This window comes from Pseudophryne corroboree, chromosome 4 (assembly GCF_028390025.1).
Source record: "Pseudophryne corroboree isolate aPseCor3 chromosome 4, aPseCor3.hap2, whole genome shotgun sequence".
Taxonomy (NCBI): Eukaryota; Metazoa; Chordata; class Amphibia; order Anura; family Myobatrachidae; genus Pseudophryne; species Pseudophryne corroboree.
The window spans coordinates 406,912,215-406,925,451 of NC_086447.1; the positions used below are offsets into that span (position 1 = coordinate 406,912,215).

General features: G+C 45.0%; 1 protein-coding gene across 1 annotated transcript in view; it reads right to left on the reverse strand.

Moving 5' to 3' along the window:
* Window positions 1-13,237, reverse strand: part of LMBRD1 (LMBR1 domain containing 1) — a 677,250-nt gene that overhangs the window by 420,942 nt on the left and 243,071 nt on the right. The gene's annotated exons all lie outside the window — the stretch shown is intronic.

Here is a 13,237-nt window from a genome sequence, read left to right on the forward strand (position 1 = left end):
TTTCTACACTTTACCACTCTCCACCGGTATTATTATTTCTCCGCTCTCAAGTTCTACATTTCAGTTCATATTTCATCGCTCCCAAGTTCATTTATTATTTAACTGGTTCCAGCCAGTATCCACTCCGTGCTAACAACAGTCTGGTTCCAGCCAGTATCCACAGCAGCTGTTTTATCTTCAGCAACCCAGCTTTTCCTGGAACACCAGCTGGCACAATCCTGGGTTATCTCCATTGCTACAGTCGGGCCTGGTAAGGACTTTCCATCTAGAAGATCATAAGAACTATCTCACACTACCAGTGCCCTGTGGCTCCTGCCATCCTGTAGTACCCAGGAACTGTATTTATTCTTTGCTGACTTTTACGTTTTCTTTTACTGCTGCTGTGTTGCGGAGTTGTCATAATAAACATCATTGACTTTTATCCAAGTTGTCGTGGTCACGCCTTCGGGCAGTTATTATTCATGTTACTTACATGTCCAGGGGTCTGATACAACCTCCCAGGTTCCGGTACATCTCAGCCCCTACAACTGAGGCTGCCTCCCGTCAGCTCAGGCCCTCAGTTGTGACAGTGAATTGATACTGTTTGACTGTGTAACAAATCCTGAATCTTTGACTGTACCTTGGATATTTTGTTCCGAGGTAAAATACCTTCTGCAGACTTGAATCCAGTACAGCCCTCAAGTGAGTCATACGTTGTGACGGAACCAGAGACGACTTTGCCTAATTTATGAGCCACCCGTGCCTCTGCAGACATGTTAGTGTCATTTGGAGATGGCATAGGAGCAATTCCAGGATTAAAAGGTCGTCGAGGTATGGAAAAATTCTTTTCCCCTGCTTGCGGAGATAAGCTGCCATTACCACCATGATCTTGGTAAAAACTCTGGGAGCTGTGGCTAACCCAAAAGGTAGGGCATGGAACTGAAAATGCTGCTAGAGGATGGCGAACCTGAGATAACACTGATGGGACAGTGCTATAGGAACATGAAGGTAAGCATCCTGAATATCCAGGGATACCATATAATCCCCTGGCTCCATGGCCAAAACTTTGGAGCGTAACGTCTCCATGTGGAACCTCGGTACCCATATATATTTGTTTAGCATTTTGAGATTGAGAATGGGTCGAAAAGACCCATTTGGCTTCTGAACCAAAAACAGGTTGGAGTAGAAACCCTGTCCCCGTTGCGCAGGGGGAACTGGAATAATTACTCCAGATTGAAGCAATTTCTGAACTTCTTGCAAGGCCCTGGCCTTCGTCTCTACTCGAGACGAGCTGCTGCAAAAGAACCTTCGACAAGGATGCTTCTTGAAGGGGAAAACATAACCCAGAGATACCACTTCTTGCACCCAAGCATCTGTTGTAGACTGCTGCCAAATCTGTGCAAACTGAAGAAGCCGGCCCCCTACCCTGGGGTCCGCCAGAGGGAGGCCCGCACTATCGGGCTGATGGCTTATCTTCTGGCTTGGAAGCAGGCCCTCTGGTAGCCCAATGTTTCTATGACTTACCAAACTTATTGTATTGGGACTGCTTACGATCACTTTTTCCCTTCGTTTTTCCACGCGACCGAAAGGGCCGAAAAACTGGACCCTTAAGTTTGGAGATATAAGTGGAAGTAAAATTGACCTTCTTGGAGTTTGCTTCTGACTCCAGAATATCTGTCAATTCTTTACCAACAAGAATACTTCCCACAAAAGGCAAAGATTCCAGAACCTTTTTGGATTCTGAATCAGCTTTCCACGTACGTAACCAAAGTACTCTGCGAGCAGCTATTGTTGAGGCTGATGCCCTAGAAGCAATAGTACCCATGTCTATTGAAGCTTCTTCCAAGAATATTGCAGCCTGTTTAATATGAGCTATTTAGGATTTTTGTTCTCTAGAAGCTGAGAACCCATCCTCTTCCAGTGCATCAGCCCAGGCAGCCACTGCCTTTCCCATCCAAGCCAAAGCCATGGCTGGCTAGGGAATATAGGGAAAATATGTTTTTTAGAAAACCATCTAATCTCCTATCTGTGACATCATTTAAAGATGTTGATGGCAAAGGTAATATAGATTTTCACACTAATCGAATTACATGCGTATCTACTTTAGGAGCCACCTCTCTCTTTAAACAGTTCCCTGCTGTAAAAAGGTTAATTGGAATCCCATTTTTTGAGATTTCTATATTTTTTTTATTGGGTGTAGCCCAAGCCTCTTCCATGATTTCCTTCAGCTGATCTGACCCTGGAAACTCAGTCTCAACTGTTTTGGGACGTTTAAATACAGGTACCTTGGTTTTTAACACAGTCTATGCTGAATCCTCTAAGGATAGAGTGGCCTTCATTGCTCTAATTAATTCAGCTACATCCACTGAGCTGAGACCTTCTTCCTTCTCTTCGTATGCGAAGTAGAGTAAATTGAATTTTCATCTTCCGATGAATCATCTTGTGTAGCTTGTGAAGGTGCAGGTTTACTTACCATCAGTTTATCAGCTTGTTTAATTTAAGAAGCTGCTGGGGGAAATGATATACCGTAGGTAGGGAGCTGCATGTATGGGTTAATAGTGTACCCCATTGCTAGTACAGAAGCTGTAGGAATTATCCGTTCAGCTATACTGGACAAGATCTGTACAAACATAGCGCAAGGTGGATCCATATGTACCTGAAGTTGTACAAGGATCTGCCTTGTATCTTGCTGAAAAGAAAAACAATTTGCACATAAACCATCCTGTACCAGATCCTGAGAGTATAATACAGTTTTACAAGACAAACATGATATGAGTGTTGGTATTGCTGTAAGTGTACCTTTGTCACCTTTGCCACTCTTAGACATGATAAATAATCAGCACTTTCACAATGTACTACACAATTTGTGACTGTAATCACTTTAAACCTTCTAAAGTGATATACAATCTGACCCTACCCATGCACTAGCATTGAGGATCAGAAAAAACAACTGACAACATATAGTAAAGTCAGAAATCACACTAGCAGTCAGTCACATGTTATAAATTAATCACATGAGCACATCCTCAACTACAAACACATTTTTAAGTATGTAGGCGAACATATTACTGAATCCTGTTTTAACAGATCTAACAGATTCAGACGCAATGCGAAAGAAACCACAATAAATGTACACAGACTCATATGCAATAGGCACTAATCTAACTATTCGTACTCAAAAAAGTAGAAAGAGATTTAGTGCTGTATAGCCCATACTCAGTAGAGTGGGATACAGGGAGACTCACCTCGCTTCCAGGATCGATCAATACGTTGGCGAACGCTGAGTGGATCCAGACGCTACTAGTGTACACTGCCGCTCCATGAACCTATAGTGAACAAAGACGCTCACTGAATACAGACACACACCGGTCGCACAGCCGCCGATGCTGCGACCAGGTCCCCTCATGGTAGTACGCAATGAACACAGACGCGCTGGTCACACAGACGCCTATGCTGCGACTGAGCCCCCTCGTGGTAGCGTCTGGGACGGAAGCGAGGAAACAGTTCATGGCGGGAGACTCGGCAGAAACTGGTCATGAACCAGGGGGAGGGGCCAGGAGAGCGTCTGACTCCCCCTGCTGACATCAACCTCAGGGATTGTGGCCTCATGCTATTCCTGGTGCCTAAGATCCCTAAGGCCTAGCGCTGATGCACCCGTGGTGGCAGCCGCGTCAGCTACTGTTTGGAAGTCTCCTCCCAATACAGGGGGTAATTCCAAGTTGATCGCAGCAGGATTTTTGATAGCAACTGGGCAAAACCATGTGCACTGCAGGGGAGGCAGATATAACATGTGCAGAGAGAGTTAGATTTGGGTGGGGTGTGTTCAATCTGCAATCTAAATTGCAGTGTAAAAATAAAGCAGCCAGTATTTACCCTGCACAGAAACAATATAACCCACCCAAATCTAACTCTTTCTGCACATGTTATATCTGCCTCCCCTGCAGTGCACATGGTTTTGCCCAGTTGCTATCAAAAATCCTGCTGCGATCAACTTGGAATTACCCCCACAGTGCGGCTGTGGCCGTATTCCATCTACTAAACGGAACCGATGCCTTACGTGGGTAAGCGTTGTCGCGACCCAGCGGATAGTTGTTGGAGCGACTCTTTCTAAGCATATAAGACGCTGTTTAGAAAGACCACTCAAAAAACTAGTAAGACTATAAAAATAACATAAGAAAGCTTAGGACTGCTAAAAAAACAGTAGCCCTCTGACCATGGTCTGGCTCCTGCTGCACCAAACAAAAAATAAGAATTTACTTACCGATAATTCTATTTCTCGTAGTCCGTAGTAGATGCTGGGACTTCCGTAAGGACCATGGGGAATAGCGGCTCCGCAAGAGACTGGGCACAAAAAGTAAAAGCTTTAGACTAGCTGGTGTGCACTGGCTCCTCCCCCTATGACCCTCCTCCAAGCCTCAGTTAGGATACTGTGCCCGGACGAGCGTACATAATAAGGAAGGATTTTGAATCCCGGGTAAGACTCATACCAGCCACACCAATCACACCGTACAACCTGTGATCTGAACCCAGTTAACAGTATGATAAACGTAGGAGCCTCTGAAAAGATGGCTCACAACAATAAACAACCCGATTTTTTTGTAACAATAACTATATACAAGTATTGCAGACAATCCGCACTTGGGATGGGCGCCCAGCATCCACTACGGACTACGAGAAATAGAATTATCGGTAAGTAAATTCTTATTTTCTCTGACATCCTAGTGGATGCTGGGACTTCCGTAAGGACCATGGGGATTATACCAAAGCTCCCAAACGGGCGGGAGAGTGCGGATGACTCTGCAGCACCGAATGAGAGAACTCCAGGTCCTCCTCAGCCAGGGTATCAAATTTGTAGAATTTAGCAAACGTGTTTGCCCCTGACCAAGTAGCTGCTCGGCAAAGTTGTAAAGCCGAGACCCCTCGGGCAGCCGCCCAAGATGAGCCCACCTTCCTTGTGGAAAGGGCTTTAACAGATTTTGGCTGTGGCAGGCCTGCCACAGAATGTGCAAGCTGAATTGTATTACAAATCCAACGAGCAATCGTCTGCTTAGAAGCAGGAGCACCCAGCTTGTTGGGTGCATACAGTATAAACAGTGAGTCAGATTTTCTGACTCCAGCCGTCCTGGAAACATATATTTTTAGGGCCCTGACTACGTCCAGCAACTTGGAGTCCTCCAAGTCCCTAGTAGCCGCAGGTACCACAATAGGTTGGTTCATGTGAAACGCTGAAACCACCTTAGGGAGAAATTGAGGATGAGTCCTCAATTCCGCCCTATCCGAATGAAATATCAGGTAAGGGCTTTTATAGGATAAAGCCGCCAATTCTGATACGCGCCTGGCTGAAGCCAGGGCTAACAGCATTACCACTTTCCATGTGAGATATTTTAAATCCACTGTGGCAAGTGGTTCGAACCAATGTGATTTTAGGAATCTCAAAACCACATTGAGATCCCAGGGTGCCACTGGAGGCACAAAGGGAGGCTGTATATGCAGTACCCCCTTTACAAAAGTCTGGACTTCAGGAACTGAAGCCAGTTCCTTCTGGAAGAAGATCGACAGGGCCGAAATTTGAACCTTAAGGGATCCTAATTTTAGGCCCATAGACAATCCTGCTTGCAGGAAATGCAGGAAACGACCCAGTTGAAATTCCTCTGTAGGGGCCGTATTGGCCTCACACCACGCAACATATTTCCGCCAAATGCAGTGATAATGTTTTGCGGTTACATCCTTCCTGGCTTTGATCAGGATAGGGATGACTTCATCTGGAATGCCTTTTTCCTTCAGGATCCGGCGTTCAACCACCATGCCGTCAAACGCAGCCGCGGTAAGTCTTGGAACAGGCAAGGTCCCTGCTGAATCAGGTCCTTTCTTAGAGGTAGAGGCCACGGGTCCTCCGTGAGCATCTCTTGCAGCTCCGGGTACCAAGTTCTTCTTGGCCAATCCGGAGCCACGAGTATAGTTCTTACTCCTCTCCTTCTTATGATTCTCAGTACTTTTGGTATGAGAGGCAGAGGAGGGAACACATACCCCGACTGGAACACCCACGGTGTTACCAGAGCGTCCACCGCTATTGCCTGGGGGGCCCTTGACCTGGCGCAATATCTGTCCAGTTTCTTGTTGAGACGGGACGCCATCATGTCCACCTTTGGTTTTTCCCAACGGTTTACAATCACTTGGAAGACTTCTGGATGAAGTCCCCACTCCCCCGGGTGGAGGTCGTGTCTGCTGAGGAAGTCTGCTTCCCAGTTGTCCACTCCCGGAATGAACACTGCTGACAGTGCTATCACAGGATTTTCCGCCCAGCGGAGAATCCTTGCAGCTTCTGCCATTGCCCTCCTGCTTCTTGTGCCGCCCTGTCTGTTTACGTGGGCGACAGCCGTGATGTTGTCCGACTGGATCAATACCGGTTGACCCTGAAGCAGAGGCCTTGCTTGACTTAGGGCATTGTAAATGGCCCTTAGTTCTAGGATATTTATGTGAAGAGACGTTTCCATGCTTGACCACAAGCCCTGGAAATTTTTTCCCTGTGTGACTGCTCCCCAGCCTCTCGGGCTGGCATCCGTGGTCACCAGCATCCAATCCTGAATGCCGAATCTGCGGCCCTCTAGAAGATGAGCCCTCTGTAACCACCACAGGAGAGACACCCTTGTCCTTGGTGACCGGGTTATCCGCTGATGCATCTGAAGATGCGATCCGGACCATTTGTCCAGCAGATCCCACTGAAAAGTTCTTGCATGGAATCTTCCGAATGGAATCGCTTCGTAAGAAGCCACCATTTTTCCCAGGACTCTCGTGCATTGATGCACTGACACTTGTCCTGGTTTTAGGAGGTTCCTGACTAGCTCGGATAACTCCCAGGCCTTCTCCTCCGGGAGAAAAACCTTTTTCTGGACTGTGTCCAGAATCATCCCTAGGAACAGTAGACGTGTTGTTGGAATCAGCTGTGATTTTGGGATATTTAGAATCCACCCGTGCTGACGTAGCACTACTTGAGATAGTGCTACTCCGACCTCTAACTGTTCCCTGGACCTTGCCCTTATCAGGAGATCGTCCAAGTAAGGGATAATTAATACGCCTTCTCTCCGAAGAAGAATCATCATTTCGGCCATTACCTTGGTAAAGACCCGTGGTGCCGTGGACAATCCAAACGGCAGCGTCTGAAACTGATAATGACAGTTTTGTCTCACCGAGCCGTCCGGCTTCGGTATCACAAACAGCGTGGAATAATACCCCTTTCCCTGTTGTAGGAGGGGTACCTTGATTATCACCTGCTGGGAATACAGCTTGTGAATAGCTTCCAATACTGCCTCCCTGTCGGAGGGAGACGTTGGTAGAGCAGACTTCAGGAACCGGCGAGGGGGAGACGTCTCGAATTCCAATTTGTACCCCTGTGATACTACCTGCAGGATCCAGGGGTCCACTTGCGAGTGAGCCCACTGCGCGCTGAATTTCTTGAGACGACCCCCCACCGTGCCTGAGTCCGCATGTAGAGCCCCAGCGTCATGCTGAAGACTTGGCAGAAGCGGGGGAGGGCTTCTGCTCCTGGGAAGAGGCTGCCTGGTGTAGTCTTTTTCCCCTTCCTCTGCCCCGGGGCAGAAATGAGCGGCCTTTTTCCCGCTTGCCCTTATAGGGACGAAAGGACTGAGTTTGAAAAGACGGTGTCTTTTTCTGCTGAGAGGTGACCTGGGGTAAAAAGGTGGATTTTCCAGCCGTTGCCGTGGCCACCAGGTCCGATAGACCGACCCCAAATAACTCCTCCCCTTTATACGGCAATACTTCCATATGTCGTTTGGAATCCGCATCACCTGACCACTGTCGCGTCCATAACGTTCTTCTGGCAGAAATGGACATCGCACTCACTCTAGATGCCAGGGTGCAAATATCCCTCTGTGCATCTCGCATATATAGTAATGCATCCTTTAAATGCTCTATAGTTAATAATATACTGTCCCTATCCAGTGTATCAATATTTTCAGTCAGGGAATCGGACCAAGCCACTCCAGCGCTGCACATCCAGGCTGAGGCGATTGCTGGTCGCAGTATAACACCGGTATGTGTGTATATACCTTTTAGGATATTTTCCAGCCTTCTATCAGCTGGTTCCTTGAGGGCGGCCGTATCAGGAGACGGTAACGCCACTTGTTTTGATAAGCGTGTGAGCGCCTTATCTACCCTAGGGGGTGTTTCCCAACGTGCCCTAACCTCTGGCGGGAAAGGGTATAGTGCCAATAATTTATTAGAAATCAGCAGTTTTTTATCGGGGGAAACCCACGCTTTTTCACACACCTCATTTAATTCATCGGATTCAGGAAAAACTACTGGTAGTTTTTTCACACCCCACATAATACCCTTTTTTGTGGTACTTGTAGTGTCAGAAATGTTCAATGCCTCCTTCATTGCCGTGATCATGTAACGTGTGGCCCTACTGGACATTACGTTTGTCTCCTCACCGTCGACACTGGATTCAGTACCCGTGTCTGTGTCGACCATCTGAGGTAACGGGCGTTTAAGCGCTCCTGACGGTGTCTGAGACGCCTGAACAGGCACTAATTGGTTTGCCGGCTGTCTCATGTCGTCAACAGTTTTTTGCAAAGTGCTGACATTGTCACGTAATTCTTTAAATACGACCATCCAATCAGGTGTCGACTCCCTAGGGGGTGACATCACTAACACAGGCAATTGCTCTGCTTCCACATCATTTTCCTCCTCATACATGTCGACACAATCGTACCGACACCCAGCACACACACAGGGAATGCTCTGATAGAGGACAGGACCCCACGAGCCCTTTGGGGAGACAGAGGGAGAGTTTGCCAGCACACACCAGAGCGCTATATATATATACAGGGATAACCTTATATAAGTGTTTCTCCCTTTATAGCTGCAGTTTTATATTTGCTGCCAATAGTGCCCCCCCCCTCTCTTGTTTTACCCTGATTCTTGTAGCAGGGGAGAGTCAGGGAGCCATCCTTCCAGCGGAGCTGTGAAAGAAAATGGCGCTTGTGTGCTGAGGAGAAAGGCTCCGCCCCCTTCATGGCGGCCTTTTCTCCCGCTTTTTTCAGGAAAACTGGCAGGGGTTAAATGCATCCATATAGCCCAGGAGCTATATGTGATGCATTTCTTTAGCCATATAAGGTTTTTATAGTGTTTTATTGCGTCTCAGGGCGCTCCCCCCCAGCGCCCTGCACCCTCGGTGACCGGAGTGTGAAGTGTGCTGAGAGCAATGGCGCACAGCTGCAGTGCTGTGCGCTACCTTATTTGAAGACAGGAACGTCTTCTGCCGCCGCTTTCTCTGGACCTCTTCGCTCTTCTGGCTCTGTAAGGGGGCCGGCGGCGCGGCTCCGGGACCCATCCAGGCTGAACCTGTGATCGTCCCTCTGGAGCTAATGTCCAGTAGCCAAGAAGCCCAATCCACTCTGCACGCAGGTGAGTTCGCTTCTTCTCCCCTTAGTCCCACGATGCAGTGAGCCTGTTGCCAGCAGGACTCACTGAAAATAAAAAACCTATTTAAACTTTTACTTCTAAGCAGCTCAGGAGAGCCACCTAGCCTGCACCCTTCTCGTTCGGGCACAAAAATCTAACTGAGGCTTGGAGTAGGGTCATAGGGGGAGGAGCCAGTGCACACCAGCTAGTCTAAAGCTTTTACTTTTTGTGCCCAGTCTCCTGCGGAGCCGCTATTCCCCATGGTCCTTACGGAAGTCCCAGCATCCACTAGGACGTCAGAGAAAACTGATTTGCCTGAGCCAGTAGGGCGGGGATATATTGATGGGCCCGTTGCATCCTGGGAGGCCAGAAAGCTTTGATCGATTGGTGCCAGTCCTATGTCGCTCCATCATATCTCATTGTTATCCTGTGGATAACCTGTGGTCTCTGCCGGAGAAAGATTCAAAAATGAAAAAAATTGTGAAAAACTCATGTCGACCTTTTGACCTGTTGACCTAGAACATGTCGACCTAGATACCCTGTCAACCTAGTTACTGTCGATCAATAGTGGTCGACCTTGTTACTGTCGACCTAGAAGACCGGATCCCCACCCTGCATATCATTTTAATCAGCATAAGCTTTTGTGCATCCTATTCGCATCATGTTGCTAACAAAATCCATTTTAATGCAAGAAGTTGCATGCAAAGATGCTCGGCACTACAGAATCATGTCACAGCATGGTGTTACTAGAAGGGCTGTTTAATATATGGGGAGGCTAGATGTCAGTTACAGATGTGTCCACTTATATCACTTAACACTAATTTTTCCCAATATTCCTGAACCTTAAAAAGTATAGTGCACTGGGATAAGAAGTTAACATCAGCAATTGCTGTTAAGTTCACCCCTTAGCATTAGCAATAAAGAAGGATAAATGGCAAGACATAAAGGGGGAGATTCAATGGTTTGAAAAGCCAGTTGGGTGTCTGTTTTTTCCTATCTAATAGACATGAAAAAACAAACACCCAAACGACTTTTCAAACATTTGAATTCCACCCAAATAGTTGCTATAGAGAGCAAGCAAGAGGAGTGTCTTACTTGCTGCGAAGTGCCTACTTTCTAGACATGAGAGATGGACAACAAACGGTAAAAGGAGAAAAAAATAATCTCCTCATGTTAACTTTTAGTAAATACTGTATAACAAGCTACTGTATATCCAAAAGATGCTAATGTGCCAAAAAATAATTGGCGAAAATAATAAAAAATAAATAAAAATGTGTGTGTGTGTGTGTGTATATATATACATTCAGCTGCCATCAACTGATATGAAAGCTGTTGGTTAATATTTAGTGGTTACAATTTACTACATTGCAAAATATCCTTGCTTTTATACAGTTGTTTACAATAAACCTAGAAATAGGATTTCACAGAATATAATGGGAATTCTTAAATTGAAGTCATTCTTATAGAGATGATTATTAGTTGCAGATTCTTTACAACAAATTGCACATAGACACTGTGGCTCTTACAACATAATTTCCCCGTCTTTTCTTTTTTCCCTAATTTTAAAGATAACCCAGGCACTTTATAAAATGCTGAATTCTGCCTGCAACATAATTTAACATTTTAATCTTACTTGCATTGTACTTTTCATCCACTTCTGATAAATGATCAGAATCATATTTATGTGATATTTAAATATAAAATTACCAAGAGAAACCACTGTACACTCCGAACCAATATAAACAAGCATTATTACTTTTGGCACATTTCGGGGAATGCATGAAATCGGCAATACAGAAGCAGTATTCTCAGAGGAACATACAATGTTGAAAAGAGCATACAAAAATGGAAAGAAACAGTGAAGTTTTGGAATAAGAGACACGTGTATTTTGAACGTGTGAAGGGAGGGAGAGAAGAGGGGAATGGAGAGGAAAGAAAGGGAAGGAAGGGAAGTGGGGGTATGTTAGTAATGGAAAGGATGGGAGAATGGAGGGAGACTGTTGGTGGATACTGTGAATAGCAAAGATATAAAGATTGCGACTACGAGACTCATTATAGGAAGATTCCCGTAAATTTGCGTATTTATGGAAATAGCTAGTGATTTGTTCAAAAAGTTAGGTGTGCCAAACTGATTGGTGTAGAGCTCAAAAGGAGTGGGAGCAGTTCGCCACATCGAGGATGTGTTGAATTAAAGCTAGCGTACTTTTGTCACAACTAGGAATAGGCAGTGGTAGAATGAGTATATGAGGCAGGGTGGGAGTGAAATGCCTGTGAGAGAGAGGATTAAACCATGTACCATGTCCCAAATTTTAACTCAAGCAGTGCCACCAAATGTGCCCTCCTCTCCACAGACCTTCCAGTATCTGACAAAATATAGGTAGGCTGGTAGGTACTAGATACCATCAATATAGATGCCTAAAAGTATTTTCCTGAATCCTGACATAGATAGATAATTTAGCGTTAAGTTCTTGAATTTCAGCCCACTCCTACGACTCCAGATTCTCTCCAAGGTCCCTGTCCCCGGCCAACTGAATGGGTTCTTCGGGAAGTTGGTTGTGGGCAGGGGACAATAAAGAGTACAGTAGCTACGAGACCTTTTGAGTCAGAATGGCAGAGAGAACATTTTCAAATAGCGTGTAGGATGGACACAATCGAGTGCCCAAAGTTGAGGTAAAGAGGTGATAGGGAGACAAAGTCTATCTTGAAGAAAACTCAGAAGACTCCCAGAGGAGTGATAGCTCTGAATTTTTTTTTATTGTGTTAAGTCCAGTAAACATAAAGGTTTGGGGTCGAGACCAGGCAAAAACCCTTTGTTGTCCCGTAGAGGAGTCACAGGAAGACGGTTGTGGACCAATAAGAAAGCTTTACTACAATAGTCCCAAATAGACAGGGAGAAACGGAGGCGATTTTTATAAAAGCAATTTTTGTTTCCAGCAAAATAAGTGCTGTCATTAAATTTGGGGTACATAAAAAATATTCTAAGTATGTATTTGGGTCATTTTAGGAGAGGAAAAAAAGTGGAAAGAGATTATTCCCGTCTGCAAGCCTAAAAACATTTTTCTCACTCATAAAACCACCCTAACATACCTGTCCCATACCTTGAACTCCCAAATTCCATCACTTTGCACTTTTTCACCCCAAAAATAATGTCAGCTAAAAATAATAAAAAAAAGTCAAAGTGCTTACGTCATTAGGGGATGGAGGGGTGTCCCACAGGGTTCTGAACCAAATCCTGACATTTTTACCTTAAAATAAGAGATTTTCCCCAACGTTGCACATGCTCAAAGTAGGTGTAGTGAAATTCACAGTAAAATTATTGACAATTATTGCTGCTAATTAATTAGGGGTCTGTCACATTTTGCCGTAAAATCACAGTTTTTCGTGAAAAAAAAAAGGTTATTGCAGCTAATTAAATACTTCTCTACATGTATCGCAGCTAAATGAATACTCCCCTACGTGTAATTACAAATCTGCACATATACATAGAAATATACAAATTACAATACTCCACTGGCGGGCAAAATTAAACCTAATGGTAATTTTTGTTTTTAACTATAGAATTATAATTAAACATTAAAATACTCATACAGGCAATCAAAATCCCATTATTGTTCTTTCATAGCCTTTTAAAGAACACTTTAAGGTTCAATTTAAACAAAAAAAGGGACATGATAAATCATCTGCATTAGGTTGATAATGCTAACTGAACCCGCTTTGTTTTGGACCAAAAAATATTATAAAAAGTATGAAGTACAGGAATGTATAATGAACTCTCGAAGTCAGGCAAGATTGATACAGTTTTTTTTTTTTTTTTTTTTTTTTGCTGGAATCTCCA